The sequence below is a fragment of the Poecilia reticulata genome, chromosome 13 (assembly GCF_904066995.2).
Source record: "Poecilia reticulata chromosome 13, P_reticulata-male-v2, whole genome shotgun sequence".
NCBI lineage: Eukaryota > Metazoa > Chordata > Actinopteri > Cyprinodontiformes > Poeciliidae > Poecilia > Poecilia reticulata.
The window spans coordinates 705,053-722,264 of record NC_088842.1 but is presented as its reverse complement, the minus strand read 5'-3'; the positions used below and the strand labels follow the sequence as shown (position 1 = coordinate 722,264).

Below are 17,212 nucleotides of genomic sequence, written 5' to 3'. Positions count from 1 at the left end.
TTGTTTTCAAGTTGGATATTGGATATTCCAATATACGGGAAGCGAGCGGCGCCTAGCTCAAGGTTGATCAGATTTATGAACGCTAATTTCTGCCCGCCGTTCTCCAGCTCCCTCCTCAGCGCTCGGAGGTTCACTTAGAATGGTCAACAAATTTCTGAACCAAACAACCAAAGAAATAAATGTGAATAGATATCTGGCCAACTGACACAAAATTCATGCTGTTACATGAGACGCACTGTTCTCTAGTGAATTTTTAAGTCATATTCAATATTTTTAATAATTGTAATATAAAGTATAAATGTTTTCTTCAATAGTTTCCAAGCTATTGACTCAAAATCAGTGTGAAACTGTTCTAGACTGGAGAGATGAGGCATACTCATTTTTATTGCATTTAAACCTTTTTGATATTATTTTAGCATTTTTTTTGTCAAAATGTATTCTCTTCTATAGCTTCAGGGTCATGTGACCCATTTACACTAAATCGGTGTGAAATTGTTCTACTAGCTCAGTGTTTCTCAACCTTTTTCGGCCCAGCTCCCCCCCAGCCTTCATCCAGGTCCCTCACTGCCCCCCACCAAAGAATTTGCAGGCTACTTTGCACTGACCATTATTTTATCATTAATATTACTATCACTATTGTACATGTTTTGATTTTTATGCTTGTTTCTGTATTTATCATCAAAAATAATTTCCCAGAGAACAAAAACGCCATGGGAATAGAAATTATTTTCACAGGTGTCTATGAAAAATGCAATGAACATTCAAGTTAAAATCTGTAGGCCTAACAGCCAATCAGAGTGGAAAAAAGATTCTTATTCTTTGCCATTTTCTAGTTGTTAAATATTCCACAAAATGAGGAGATTAAAGATGTTCAACATGCCAGTTTAAACTTTGATCTATTTGCAAAACGACTGAGCTGCAACATTAAAACATGGATAGAACTGTAACTACATTAATCATAGCTTTTCTTCTCTTCAGTGTTTTGTAAATATACGTACACTTTTTCGCTGGCGGGAAAATGTGCGGCAGCCTCGCAAACCTTTTCTGTGAACAATATCAAACCACAAGGCGTCAAAACTCACCTAAATACACTGAAACCTGACGACATTCAGTGTATTTTAGACCAAGAAGCATCAAACCCAATGTTTTTTTTCATGGTTTTATTTTTTTATTGCTTAAAAGTAAACAATAAAACTGAACCGCATTTATCCTCAGACAATAAAGTAGCACAAACACAAAATAAAGAAAATAAAAATAAAAAGATATGAAAACCTCACTCAAATGTAAATAGTACTTTTTCTCAGTTTTTGTCTCGTAAAGACGTAACGCATTGGTCTGTGTGCCGAAGTGCATGAAATGCGTCTATGGGGTAATTTAACTCTCACTAAAAGAAACGGGGTTGGATCAGCAGATTAACTCCAAACAGATTTGATTATTTTTAAGGTGATTAAGGTGTGTAGACAATCCTGTATATACGTAGCTGCACAAAAATGTGCCGCATTGTGGAGCGTTTTGGCTCTGATGGAGAACATCGACAATGGAAGGATTCAGAGGGAGCGTTTGTTCAGAGATCATATTTATCTTCTGTTGATGATGGTTTATTAGTGTTTAGATTAATCCTGATCATAAGACTGATCATCCTGGAGCTCTGAGCAAAACTTAAAGAAGTACCGGTCCATTTAAACAAAAAGCAAATGAAATGCAGCAAACAAAAGTCCCTCCTGCTTTGCTCGACCAAAACAGCAGAAGATGCCTCATCAGCACTACGGGATATTGAATGAATGAATGAATGAATGAATGAATGAATGAATAAATAAATAAATTCAGTGAACCAAAACATTTTACAGCTATTACCTGGCTGAATATCTGTGTTCCACCTCCACTCATAGAGCAAAACTATTAGGAGTTTTTAAAACGATTTGCCGGGAGACATGCTTCTCTCTCGGTGTACCGAACCTGGAGCGCCCGACCAGCTGACAGCTGCTGCTAATGCAGCGGGAGCAGACAGGTCTGAAAACGTCGGAGCAATATTGGAATTAAGTGATTTATTGATGTACTGAGTAGATATTTCAGATCTACATTCTCACCTAAAAACTTTGTAAACAATCATTTTCTGTAATTTTAAGTGTAACACAGAACAAATAATTTTGCCACCATTGCTGCTTTTGTGAAAACCTGTTTTAAAGGATCCAGACCCTAAATTTGGACACAGCTGATTTTGTTCGACTCCCTCTAGTGGCCTGGAGCACTTTCGTTTTCAGCACTTTTTGTTTGCATCTCTTTTTTGTTTGCTGCATTTGCTTTTTGTTTGCGTTTTTTCTCTGTTGCTGCGCATTTGCACCTGTTGGCCACTGTAAAGACCACCTAACCCGAGACCGAGGCAAGACCAGGGGTCTCATGCATAAAAGAGTTTTCACACTAAAACTTGGCGTACAAAAAAGTTTAGAAAAGTGCGGCGCACAAAAAAAATTTGGATGTATAAAGCCGTGGCTGGCTGCGCACCTTTCCTTTATAAATCCCAATTTGCGGGAAATACAGCACAGTTCAGGCCAGTGGGGTATATGCCACGAGAGGTGGTGACGTATTTCCATTTGAATTTATGCCACATAGATTGGTTCCGGGTCCTGCTTGCTGCTATTGTTTTTACCCAAAGCTGCAAGATCTGTACCACGAAAAAGACGTAAAACTTAAAATATCTGTGAGCTTCTGGTACAACTATCGAGTTTTGTGGTGTGCCGCTGTGTCCAGTAATTAGCCGGTACCATCCAGTGCTTAGTTTGTAACAGTCATTATGCTGTTTGGTTCCTAGAGATGAGTAGGTATCGCCTCAAGGGGGCGCCTATTTCCTTTGTTGTTGCACTATTGTACAGAAGAAGAACTAGTCTTCCATTTTGTTGTAGAAGAGAACATAGGTGATGATGAGGTGCAGAGCGGTAAACTAACGTTACTTTTCTCATGTATGGAAATATAATGCTTAGTACCGTGGAGATCTGGCTGTATGTGGACGAAGTTAAATAAATTGAAAGCGTGGAATACTTCAAAAGTGCGTCCTGCTGTTTTGGGTTAGAGTGGCTAACCGCCGCTGCTAACTCCTTCTCCAACCTCTCGCCGCACCGTCACAATTGGCGCCCGAACATATTTTGGACCTTTCCCTCCTGGATACCGATTCAGCTTCGGACTAGAGGTGATTATTTTCAAGTTATTTGTGGATGTCTGTTCCGCGAGGTGGATACAGTTTCTGAGCGGAGTACGTCGTGATCAGTGTGCTGGAGCCATTTATTGCCTGCACCTCGCTGGACGTCGCGATGAGCTGTCCCGGTCGGATTTAATTCCTGAAAGTCTGCAGAAGAGGAAGATTTAAATGACAAGACCACCGCATATTAACTAAATTAACTCACGATTGCTGAAAGGCTTGGCGAGTTTTGTGGATTATTTTTCAGTGGAGCTCTGTCATACGGACTATTTTGTGAATTTTGACTTGTTGAACTGCGGAAGGACACGGACAGACTGTGCTGCACAAATACCGCAGCTGTGGCAGCGGAGAGCAACACACCTCTGTGAGCTCGTTTGATAATCTGTTTAAGAAGATTTCATATTTTATATTTGGACATTTGCTGGCCTATGAGCCCTACTGCTGATAAAAATAAAAGCAAAACAAACTGAACATTAAAGAAAACAAACGTTTTTGTTCATAATCCTGAGGTTTTCTGCTGTGAATGTTGCATTTATTTTGGACAAGGTTAAACAAAACAAAATGGCATTTGAACCAGATTTTTCTGTTTTTGACTCTGACATGGACATTGAGTCTCTTCAATCCGTACCACCACATCAGAGAGCTCCAGACCTCTGTCAGCAGGTACAAGAATTAAAGGATGACGTCCAGCAACTGAGGGATGTCCTTCAAAACACATTGTCCCTGCGACAGAAAATGCTGGATCATCTAGACAGGGTTAATTCCTGTGAGTCTGGTGGACCTTCTGCACAACAGTCTCCTGCAGCTCCTGTGGCCACCTCAACACCATATGTGCCTCCTGTGAATAACCCATACCCTTAACCTGGAACTCAGAGGGACCTGCATAGCTCTTTCCTACAGACTCATTCAGCTGAACTAACCAACACCACAAGAGTGATTGCTGCTGCACTACATCACGCCAAGCTGGAACCACCAGTATTTGCTGGGGATGGTGAAGTGCAGGCAGAGGACTGGTTACAGGCTGTGTCAGCGTACAAGTCCACTCTGAATTTAACTGATGTCCAGATTCTAAATGAGTTGCCCCATTTTCTAACAAAAGAACCTAGTAAGTGGTTTAAAGCCCTTAGTTCACACATTACTTCATGGGTACATTTCTGCCAACTTTTCAGAACAGTTTTTCTGCCCACTGACAACCAAGAAAGAATTCTCAGAGGCATACTAGACCGTGTCCAGTCACTTGATGAACCACTCCCAACATTTGTAGCTCATATGTTGAGTGAGTTCAATAAGCTAAGTTGCCCACCACCTGAAAAAGAGCGTATTCAACTAATATGTAAACATTCACTTGAAAAATACAGGGTGGCGCTGTATGGCTCGCCTGTGTCTTCTGTGATGGAGTTGCTGCTCAGGGCTCATGAATTACATGCTGTGTTGGGACCTGATAGCCACCAGAATCTTCAAAAGAGACACTGGAAGCAGCAGAGGGCTGAGCTACGCTGTTACAAGTGCTCAAATCCTGGATATACATCAAAAACGTGCCCCGCTTGCAATCAGGACCATATTCAACAGCATGTGTCGGCTCGGTTCCATAATGACCTCACTCCCACTACTTTTTTGGACACACCTGAAGCTGAAACAGACAATGGAAGCTTCAGCCCACCTGCAAATGCAGCACCCCAAAGGCCATCGGGAAACTTCAAGGGGGGGAGGATATTTCGTCGAGGCAATCCTCCCTCCAGACGTTAACTGAGCCTCACCTTTCTACAGATCAATTCCACGTTCTTGGTCATGTGGAGGACAATGATTCTACTGCTACCTGGAACACTCCATTTAAGACTAAGCTGAACTTTAATGGAACCTGCATCGAGGCGACTCTGGACACAGGCGCTTCACTTTCGGCTGTACGTGCGGATCTCATTAAAGTTAATAGGGTTGGTCCACAAAAAATACGTCAGTGGCAGGGTCCGCCAGTGAGCCTAGCGAACAACGCTCCTTGCCTTCCAGATGGTGTGGCTTGGCTGAGTATTGGCTTTATGAACAAGCGCTTTTATCAACGCTTTGCCATCATCCAGAACCTGTCTTCTCCTTTCATATTAGGAATGGATTTTATGATGAGAGCCTCAGTAACCATCCATATACCAACAAGGACAGTTTTTATTGATGACAGTCCCTGTCCTGCCATGGATGAAAATGAGAACAACAGTCTTGAACTTTTTCCTGTTGAACAGACTGTTATGTCACTGAACATTTTGTCAGACACCATGGAGTCAAAAGTGGCTGAGGCGAGCCTGGAGGAAACACAAAAATCAGATCTGTATGATCTTCTTTCCCACCATAGCTCCACTTTTGATGGGCATCTTGGACACACTGCAATGGCGGAACATGTGATCGATACCGGAACCGCCAAGCCCATAAATCTTCCCCCCTATCGCTCATCACCAACCAAAAAGCGTTTGATTGAGGATCAAGTGCGACAAATGCTGGAGGATAACATAATCGAACCCTCTACCAGTCCATGGGCTGCTCCAGTGGTGATTGTGAATAGACCTGGTTCTGATCCAAGATTCTGCGTGGACAATAAGGGTTTAAACCAAGTCACACAAAAGGACTCCTATCCATTACCACGAATTGACGAATCCCTCGACTTTCTGGCAAGAGGAAAGTACATCTCAACCCTGGATTTGGCTCGGGGATATTGGCAAGTTGCTGTTTCAGAGGAATCCCGACCAAAAACGGCTTTTGTATCTCACTGTGGCCTCTACCAGTTCCGTGTGCTGCCATTCGGCTTATGCAATGCGCCAGCAACATTTCAAAGGCTCATGAATTCTGTGTTGGCGGGCCTGATCTACAAAACATGCGCAGTGTACCTTGATGACATTGTGGTGGCATCCCCCACATTCGAGCAGCACTTGAAAGATTTGGAGGAGGTCTTGAACAGACTTGAAGCAGCTGGCCTCACTTTAAAACTGAAAAAATGTCAGTTCTGTCTGAGTGAGTTCACATTTTTGGGTTATCGCATCACACCTGCAGGCATAAAACCTGACTATGATAAAATAAAAGCTGTCGTTGATTTTCAGTCCCCATCCACAGTGAAACAGGTCAGACAGTTCCTGGGACTCACTGGCTATTATCGGCGCTTTGTCCAAGATTATGCATGGCATGCTGACCCACTCCACAAGCTCACACAGAAAGACACTGTTTTTCACTAGGATGACAATTGTCAGCAAGCCATGAATGTTTTAAAAGACAGAATCACATCAGCCCCTGTGTTAAGATTTCCAGACTTTGCTAGACCCTTCTACGTTCATGTTGATGCCTGTGATTTAGGATTGGGCGCTGCTTTGATGCAAAAAGATGAAGAGGGCCGAGACATTGTGGTGTCATATGCAAGTCGTTCTCTACACAAGGCTGAAAAACCATACTCAACACCTGAAAAAGAATGTTTGGCTGTCATTTGGGCTCTGGAACACTTCAGACCATATGTTGAGGGCCTTCACGTGACTGTTTTCACAGACCACAACAGCCTTAGGTGGCTCATGTCCCGTCCAAACCCCTCTGGCCGGCTGGCTAGATGGTCTTTGAGACTACAAGACTTTGACTTTTCCATTGTCCACAAGCCAGGACAACACAATGCAGTTCCTGATGCTCTTTCCAGGAATCCCCTGCCAAACCAAAGTGACACGCCCATTGATATCCTTCCAGAACACGCTGTTATAGGCAGTTTGGACCTCCGTTCCCTGCCCCCAGTGTTATTGTCGGATCGTTCGCACATGAGGCAGATGCAAATGGATGACCCTGTGACGGGTCAGCTCCTCAGAGACATTGAATCAGACTCATCAGTTCTGATGGACAGTAAATTCCAAGAACAATATACTGTCTATGACAGTTTGCTGTATTACAGGGACCAAAGGACTGTGTGCAGTTTGCACCCATTAAAAGACCTCAAACTTTTTGCCCCAACATCTCTTCGTGGAACCCTGCTGAGCTATTACCATGACCACCCCACTGCTGGCCATCTCGGTGTTTTCAAAACACTGATGAGACTACACCACAGGTTCTTTTGGCCTGGCATGGCAGGTGATGTCAAACGTTATGTCACCTCTTGCTCGGTCTGCCAACTCACAAAACCAAGTCAACAGAAACAAGCTGGTCTCATGGTCCCTATTGTACCCCAAAAACCCTGGGAATACACAGGAGTGGACTTTGTGGGTCCCTTGCCCCGTACTCAATCAGGGAATGCTTATTTGCTGGTCTTTGTGGACTATTTTTCAAAGTGGATTGCGGTGTGTGCAGTAAGAGAGGCGACAGCTCAGGTTGCAGCTAGCAAGTTCTTAAGTGAAATATTTGCTAGACATGGTAGCCCCACCTATCTCATTTCAGACAGGCGCTCTCCCTTTGTTAGTGAGTTGTTTAAACACACTGTGTCAACTCTAGGCTCAACACATAGGCTTACTACAGCTTATCACCCACAAACAAACGCAACAGAGCGTGTGAACAGGACACTTAAAACAGCTATCCGTGCCTATGTGAGTGACAAACACACCGCATGGGACAGGTTTCTACCACAAATCTGTTTTGCTCTTCGCACAGCTCCGCACGACAGCACAGGTCTTAGTCCATCCATGATGTTGTATGGTCGTGAGCTGGACACGCCTCTCGATCTAATCACTCAACCAAGCTGTGATGGAGTGGATGACCCAGACGTGCAGTATCCAGAGACTCTGAGAGCCACCCTCAGGGATGCTCATCACCACGCCAGGGCTGCGCTGGATCTCAGCCACAAAAGACAGAAACACTACTATGACTTGAGACGCCGCCATTCTGCCTTTGGGATTGGTGATCTGGTTCGGGTGAAGTCTCACCCAAGATCAGATGCTTTGGCTAATTTTACGGCTAAACTGGCACCGCTGTTCAAAGGACCCTACCGTGTCAGTCAGAAACTTAGCGATGTGAACTACAGACTGGTTGATGTTGAAACGGGAGCCGATGCTGGAGTTTTCCATGTTGTGAACATGCAGCCTTTCCATACTTGGGACTCTGCCAGCTACAAAAAGACTGCCAGTGCGACTGCACAGGTGGATCACATGGACGATGACCTTGAGGACGGTTTCCCTCAGACTGATGCCATCCATGACCTCCCTCCAGGTGATGTGTTTTGTGATGTGCCACATGACATTCACCACTCACAGATGCCTCCTGGGGTCGATGAGACCAACGCTGATGAGACCGAGTTTGACCAAGCTTCAGATTGTGCTGGACGGTACAATCTGAGAGCCCGGCGTCATCCCAGAATAACGACTGGTTGGTCAGACCATAAATGGACAAATATCTACCATACTGACAGGCTTAACAATATGTAAGGTTATATTTGTTCAGGTTAAATGTGTTATGTTGAAATTTTTGTAGTTATAAAACAAAATCGAAAAAGAATTTTGATGATTCGGGATGACAGTAATATTGTTTTCACCCATAGTTGAATAGGAAGAATTTCGTTTGTCCCTTACCTGTTCGTTAGAGGGGTTGTGTTCATAAAACAAAGAAGAGTTCAACACTGTATGGTTGCATTTTGGAACCTAAGCTGACTGTGTGTTACCATTATCCACGGATATGTATACAGGTGTGATTTGATACCAGCCCCATGTGTAACTGCAGTTTTATGGCTATGTATTGCTCTGTACTGGTGTCTGAAGTCGTGTGTGGCTGAGGACAGCCTTTGTTTACCTGGGGGGCATATGTAACAGTCATTATGCTGTTTGGTTCCTAGAGATGAGTAGGTATCGCCTCAAGGGGGCGCCTATTTCCTTTGTTGTTGCACTATTGTACAGAAGAAGAACTAGTCTTCCATTTTGTTGTAGAAGAGAACATAGGTGATGATGAGGTGCAGAGCGGTAAACTAACGTTACTTTTCTCATGTATGGAAATATAATGCTTAGTACCGTGGAGATCTGGCTGTATGTGGACGAAGTTAAATAAATTGAAAGCGTGGAATACTTCAAAAGTGCGTCCTGCTGTTTTGGGTTAGAGTGGCTAACCGCCGCTGCTAACTCCTTCTCCAACCTCTCACCGCACCGTCACAAGTTGTTTGTTTGGTTTTTCATTTTCCTGCTGATATCAAGGCGACAGCGGACTGTAGCCAAAACTTAGCCACTACAGCTAACACCTGGTTTGTAGCTGCCTGCTATTTCAAAGCTTGAGGATATTGAAGATCCAGCGTCAGAAATGGGAAGACGGAGAATAAAGGGAGCTGTACGAGCTTCGTTCACTGGAATAATTTGTTGGAGGAAAATAATGCGGGAGGAAATCCACTGCTACGGGAACAGGCTGAGAACAGAGGCAGCGATTCGGCACAAGGTCAGTCAATACGTGTGTTGATGCGTTTGTGTTACACGGAGTATGAAATTATTTTTAGGCAACTCCTTAGCTTTTTTTTATGTGACAATTATATAAAATACATTTAACATGCAGTCGGATACCGAGCAGGTAATTTAAGAACAACCGAGAGCAGCAACGCTTCAGCCCGATCCAAACCACACAAGTAGTGAGTCAGATTAAGGTCCAAAACCTTCGCTTTACAGCCGTTTAAGTGGCACCGATACACATAAAAAACCCTCAGAACAAATGGTAGAAATAACGTATTTCCTGAATCCCGAAAATATGACATCTACCTTTGCTGTTTCATAATTATAATCCACGTTAGAGTGAATTTTTCCACTTGGCTGCTATAATCTGTTTTTGCTTTACACAACGTAATTTCTCTTTTTTCGTTTTTTTCCCTCTGTTTCCTCTGAGATTCTGCTTAGAAAATGAGGTTATGAAGTTACATCCTCCCACTGCATTTTGTTTTGAAAATGGTAAATTTAGGTTTGTCTCGACTTTTATAAACTAATTCCCTCCTATATGCATCATTGTTTGTATTACTATTGGTACAGATATTAGGCTAACACTGTGCTTTGGCTGCTAGTAGTGTAAAGTAATTTCAGCTGCACACTTTAATAAGAGTATTCAGATTTTAACATGCATTTTCGTAATAGTATTTTAGTTTACTCAGTAACTTCAGTGTTGTTAAAACTCTGAAACATTTTTTTTGCAGCTTCTTTGTGATACCAGAACTATTTCACTTACACATTTAATTTCCTGAGATATTGTCAATTTATTTTCAAGCAAAACTCTCAAAAAGAGCTGAGGATTTATTAGTTTTTTCTTTTTAATTTTTCAGGTTTGCATCGTAACACCTCGTGATGAGTTTCTGAGCCATGATCGTTGTGCTGATTACCTTTCCATTGGATCCAAACACCTGGACCAGCTGACAGCGTCCATCAGTCCACGGTCTGCCGGATCATCACAACGTGGACTAACTTTTTATTTACAGTACTTGGTTAAACTATTGCCCCTTTTCCACCGGCCAACCCAGCTCGGCCCGGTTCGGCTCTGTTTCGGAGTGACCGCGTTTCCACCGCCCTTCTCGGCTCTGTAGCAGGGTACCGCCTCCTGGTGGCGGGAGGGTGTAGCGCCCCGCCTCCAGGCTCTGTTCTACGCTTCGTTACATGCGACCTAACGCGAGTTGTTGTTTTTCTGATACAACAGAAGAAGAATTATTTCATTAGCCTCAGCTGTGAAGGCGTCATGCACAGTAGAGTGGCTGCTGAGGACGTGAAGTTGGCTGATAATGAATCCGTCACACATCTCGGTAACAAGTCAGTTCAAGTGCTTTCACCAATTGTTATACGATAAATCATCTGTTGTTCAGTGTTCCATTCACTACTGATCAAACTGGGGTTTTGGTCCTCTTTTGTAAGGGGTTTCTGTTTGCCTGCTGCTTCCCTGTCCTTCCACTAGATGGTGCCAAGAGGCTACTCTACCTGGAAGGCATGACTGGGTCCTGTGATTCATCACAGGAGTTTATGAGGAGCAGGCTGCCAGCGCTTCAACGCCTGAGTGTTTGCCAGTAATGCAGGGCTTAAAGAGTTCCGTCTGGGGGCCAGACTTCCGGCTTTTCAAGCAAAGCGAGGATTGGACCAAACAGCCCACCTCAACTAAACTGTAGATAATAGACAAAGATGTCTGCCAATCAGAATTCTAGCTCCCGTGTTCTTGACCAATGACTGTAAAACGGTTTGTAGAAAAGCAGCACATGCGTTCGGTTTGGCGGTTAAATCAAATGCGATATGAAAGAAGATGGAGTTTGTCTCACCCGGTGATGTTTTATTGAGGATTTTTGTACATATGTTTTGGCAGTTCTGTGATCATGTCAAAGCAGCAACTTATATTAAAAAGTGTTTTATTGTCCGTCTGGATGCTGCCCGCTTCCATGGAAGGACAACAGAAAATCACTCTTATAAACATGTAATTACTAAAATCACGACACCCTCACTGTGTATCCCCTCTGAAATATGAAATATGAATATGAAATAAAGAAATAAAGAAATCCCTCCATGGGTGATGCCACGATAGAGAGCGTTCATTTTATAGCGTTAACACGGTGCTGTAAGTGGTCCGACATGAAACGGGGTGATAGAACAACACAGCACTTTTAAATTTCAATAATCAAAATACCAAAATTGTTTCCCTTGTTTTAAAAGGTTTATGTCAGTCTGCCTTTTCCCCATCGATACGCTTCCCGACCGCCCTGCACCTTAGAGGCTTAAAAACAAACAAAAAAACGAGGCGCACATTGTGCAAAACTCTGAAACAGGAGTAGCAGGACATAAAACGGAGCGACGAACTAGATGTGAATTATGGCATAAAAACAGATAATCCGACACCGAACAGTGAAAAATCAACACATGACGATTAGGCAGTGCAGCAGGTGATGAGTGAAGATTACTGATGGTCAATAAACGATCAAATAAATCTAGCAACAGGAAATAAACTAAAGTGGACATAGCAATAAACCAAGAGAGGATAATACTAATCAAATGAAACTAAATGGAAATGAATGAAGAACAAAATACAAGAATAAACTAAGAAACTAAAGTAAATACAGAAGAATAAACTGGTATGGCAAGACCTTTTGAGCAATAATTAATACAGAGACTGTATGGCAAGAATAAACAGACACTATTTCCAGATAAAAGGTAAAATAATATTGTTGAAATGTCATGGGTTTGTTGAGACCACATCTAGTACTGAGAATAAATATATCTTACAGACCATAACAGTAAAGAACTGATCACTTATTTATGTTTTTAATTAGATTTGATATATTTATTTCTTCAATATTATTTTTCATGTCAGTGTTAATGTCATGAGGCTGATGACTCCATGACACTTTCAATTTGACTCATTAGGATTTGATTAAGAACCAGATTTGTTCTTTGTAATTTCTGTCCAGTAAAACTATTAATCTATAATCAATAGACAGGTCTATATAAAGATATAATCCATGTTTCTGTCTCATATTTGTATGGCATTAAAAGGATCTGGAACTTTCCACTGAAAGCTCTGGTTTGCACAATAAATGCCATGTGGGTGAAGTTTTATGGATGATGCTCTGATGTCCCATTCTCCTGAAGGCAGCACAGAGCTGCACTATCAGAAACTGACAAACACTGAAGAGAAGAAGAGCTATGATTAATGTAGTTATAGTTCTATCCATGTTTTAATGTTGCAAATAGTTCAAAGTTTAAACTGGCATGTTGAACATCTTTTATCTGGTCATTTTGTGGAATATTTAATAACTAGAAAATGGCAAAGAATAAGAATATTTTTTCCACTCTGATTGGCTGATGTTACCAAGTTTAACTTGAATGTTCATTAAATTTTTCATAGACACCTGTGAAAATAATTTCTATTCACATGGCTTTTTTGTTTTCTGAGAAATTATTTTTGATGATAAATACAGAAACAAGCATAAAAATCAAAACATCTACAATAGTGATAGTAATATTAATAATAAAATAATAATCAGTGCAAAGTAGCCTACAAATTCTTTGGTGGGGGGCAGTGAGGGACCTGGATGAAGGCTGGGGGGGCGCTGGGCCAAAAACACTGATTTAGTTGGTAATGTTGTATGTTCTAAATTACTTGCTGAAACATTGACTGAAGTGATTCTTACTTAATATTGAGGGATTTTTGCCTGTAAGTCAAACCTTTAGGACACAGACATTTTACATTTTGTTTTGAGTTGAAATGTACTGAAGTCTTATTTAAGTTTGAGTCTTTAGCTTGTTAATTGTATTGTTAGAAGTAATTGTTCACTATTCAAAGACACTTTTTATTAAACTGTGGCAATAGCAACGGTATAGTTCATTTCTATATCACTATAAGTTTCAGGCTCAGGATTTTTTTTACTTTAAGCCCTGGTAATGGTACTCTGTGCCCCTCTGAGTTCGCTCTCAGTGTTATCTCTGAAGTTGCTTCTAGTAATTTATCCTTGTCGCCTTTCTCTCTCAGGTGTTTCCTTGTGATGCCTTGGAAATTCCCGTCAAGCCCGTGTTCCTGGCTTTCCGGATTTCTCCCCTTGTGACGCTGCCCACTGGTTGCCTCAGTCCCTTCTTCGTCTCTGCAGATTAACCATAAACCGTTCCTGGATTCTCAGCTGGCAGTCGGTTCGCTCCTCGTTCCTCCACGCCTGAACTTACCTGTCCGCCCTCCACCGCAGCCTTTACATCATCAACCAAGAACCAAGACCATACCCTGGAAACCACTGTATTGCCCCACTGTATTAACCCCCTGGTGGAAATCTATCTCCAAGTAAGATCAGTCTAATTCTTCTCGAAGTTCCGATTTCAGACAACCTCAAACTCACCATCTCTTTTTCACTGCTCTTCAGGGTACAGACAACTCCGTCTGCTCCTTGCCAACCCCAAGGACAAGAACCAGACAATCTTCGCATCATTGTTAAAATAAATTTAATTTATCTGATCATTTGTTCTGCTGGTGGTGTTCTGTATGTGGGTAAAGAAACTAGGACCCATCATGACACAACCTTTAACAGAAGGTGGTTTAGCCTCAATTTAAAAGAATGTGTTTTGGTGTTTCACATATGGCAATTTTTTTCCAGACTCATGATGCATAGAGGCTGATTGCTGCTTCATGTTTCATTCAGGAGATACAGTACAGAGCCAACCAGAAGACCTAAATAGTCTTGCAGGTGCTATTTATTCAGATCTTTAACAAAGTGTTCACTTTTCTTTGGTAAAGATTTTAGGTTTGTCTAAGTTGTTAGAGCTTCTGGGTATTTTCTTGGTCTCAGAAGCTTTACTTGCATGGAGAGTCTAGGATGGAATCTCCTGTTGTTTTTCCCATTCTAATTTACTGTGTTGGATGGCCCATTTTGGGGGGGATCTCCAAAGCAGCTGGTTCAGCGTCAACCTTCATTTCAGCAGCTCGAGTCCACAGCATTTTGTGAAATACCTTCCAATGCAGCAACCTGTATCCTGAAGGGGTCATTTCTGCAAGAGATCCCACATCGTCGCACTCCGCAATAAAGCTGCGGTGTTTGAACCATCAACGCCGAACCTCCACCAATATCTCTCATGTCATCAACTGGCATCAATTTAATCATCTTTGCTCATTATAGTCCTGGTCATTTTAACACCATCGCTGATGAGCTGTCTCTCCGATCTTCTGCTGCCCTCTCTCAGCCTTTGTTTAGTCTGACAGCTATTACATGAAATCACCCATTTCAAATCTCAAATCATACTGTATGTCTCGCACCGAAATTTTGTTTTCTGTATTTTCTCAGCTTCCCTTCCTCATTTCTGAGTCTTAGCTTTCATTTCATCATGCTCGTCCATCATCCCAGGGGGATGACGTCCTTAATCAGCATCGGAAATGCGTCATTTAAAGAACTTTAATTCATTCATGTCAATAAACCCTTTTAATCGCTGTTTGTTTTCTCCATCTGAGTCTCTCCAGATTGAAATGAAAGTCCACCTGCTGGCTTGCAAATCAATTTAAGTCAACAAGAAAATGGTTTTGGTTTCGACTCAGAAATTAAAAGTTCATGAAGTTAATTTAACAACAAGAGTCAAGTTTTCTAAACATTGTTTTTCAAATTCATTCTTGAATTGTGAGTTTTAACGCTCTCAGTTGGTAGAGCTGTTGCCTTGCAGCAAGAAGGTTCTGGGTTCGATTCCCGGTCTTTCTGCATGGAGTCTCCATGTTCTCCCTGTGCATGGTGGGTTTTCTCCAGGTACTCCGGTTTCCTCCCACAGTCCAAAAACATGACTGTCAGGTTAAGTGGTCTGTCTAAATTCTCCCTAGGTGTGAGTGTGTGTGTGCATGGTTGTGTGTCTCTGTGTTGCCCTGCGACAGACTGGTGACCTGTCCAGGGTGACCCGCCTCTCGCCTGGAACGTTGCTGGAGAGGCACCAGCACCTCCTGACCCCACTGAGGGACAAGGGTGTAAAGGAGATGGATGGATGGAATTTAATGCTGCAATTAAACCAAATAATTATTTCACTATGCAAGAAAAAAACTGCCCTCACCTAGTTAAAGAGCCACATTTCTCTAATATCAAGTTAAAAGAACTACTTATCTTACTTGAAAATAATTAAAATTCTTGTTTCTCTCATAATGGCTTTTATTAAAAATTATAATGAATTCTGACAAAAACATTTAGTGTGAACAGAACATTATCCTCAAACTTTGCAAACTCAGTTGCATTCATTTTCCTTAACACACGAGTCAGATCATCCATCCATCCATCCATCCATCCATTTTCTTCCACTTATCCGGGGTCGGGTCGCGGGGGCAGCAGCTTCAGAAGGGAGGCCCAGACTTCCCTCTCCCCAGCCACTTCTTCCAGCTCCTCCGGGGGAATCCCAAGGCCTCAACTGGCTCCTCTCGACGTGGAGGAGCAGCGGCTCTACTCTGAGTCCCTCCCGGATGACCGAGCTTCTCTCTCTAAGGGAGAGCCCAGCCACCCTGCAGAGGAGGAAACCCATTTCGGCCGCTTGTACCCGTGATCTCGTTCTTTCGGTCATGACCCAAAGCTCATGACCATAGATGAGGGTGGGAACGTAGATCGACCGGTAAATCGAGAGCTTCGCTTTTTGGCTCAGCTCTCTCTTCACCACGACGGACCGGTACAGCGCCCGCTTCACAGTAGATGCTGCCCCAATCCGCCTGTCGATCTCCCTTCTTCCCTCATTCGTGAACAAGATCCCCAGATACTTAAAGTCCTCCACTTGAGGCAGGACGACCCCCCTGACCTGGAGAAGGAAATTTACGTATAATTGACAGGGTCACAAATGATCACAACTTGATAAACTTGTAACCTGTATTCACTGGATCAGATTATTCACATAGAAGTAAAATGTATTTTCACCTTTTTTGGTCACTAAAATGTCTAGAATGTGTCTATATATCTAATGTTTGTGCAACACTTGTACAAAATGCACAATAGCGCAAATTTATTCATATTCATTATATACTTTGAAAAACTTTACAAAAAGTAACTCTGAAGAATCTGAGTTAATGAATTGCAACAACATTTAATTTTTTAATTGTATTCAACTGACAAAACAAATCTGAAAATATATTTTCATTTCCAGAGATCTCCTGCAACAAAACATCTAAAAGGCTTAACTTTATTTTCCATGTTTTTATCTGTGGAGGTTTAGGGAAATTATGTTTTCTTTAGATACTTTAAACCAAAATACAACATATAAAATAATTGCTCCATGCTTAAATAGACAAATAAAATATGACACTGATAAAGATATTTTAATGATTAAGTGCAATAATTCACGAAATCACTTACTAGATCATTTTACTTACTGACCTTCTACATCATGAAGAAAGTATCTGAAGGTCTATGATGGTTTAACTTGTTTCTCATTATGTCAAAAATTAAAGAAAAAACACAGTTTTACAAAATGCTTCTGCACCCTGGGAACATTTCACATTCTTTTAAATCGGTATGCATTCATGCTTCAGCAAGGTCAGACATATACTATACATGTCAGCAGTTTACCAACATGAACTTTTCAAATAGTGCATCACATGTGTTTTCTTTATTTTTGCCTGCTATGTAAAATAAATATACATTGTAGCACAAACCTATTACATAAT

The 17,212-nt window shown here is 41.9% G+C and overlaps 1 long non-coding RNA gene across 1 annotated transcript; it reads left to right on the top strand.

The window, feature by feature from the left end:
* The first annotated feature begins 8,757 nt into the window (after positions 1–8,757).
* Positions 8,758–14,039, top strand: LOC145554477 (uncharacterized). The gene is made up of 4 exons (XR_014090443.1): positions 8,758–9,544; positions 10,410–10,519; positions 13,586–13,885; positions 13,965–14,039. It is a non-coding gene; the product is annotated as an uncharacterized LOC145554477 (long non-coding RNA).
* Positions 14,040–17,212: the final 3,173 nt, after the last annotated feature.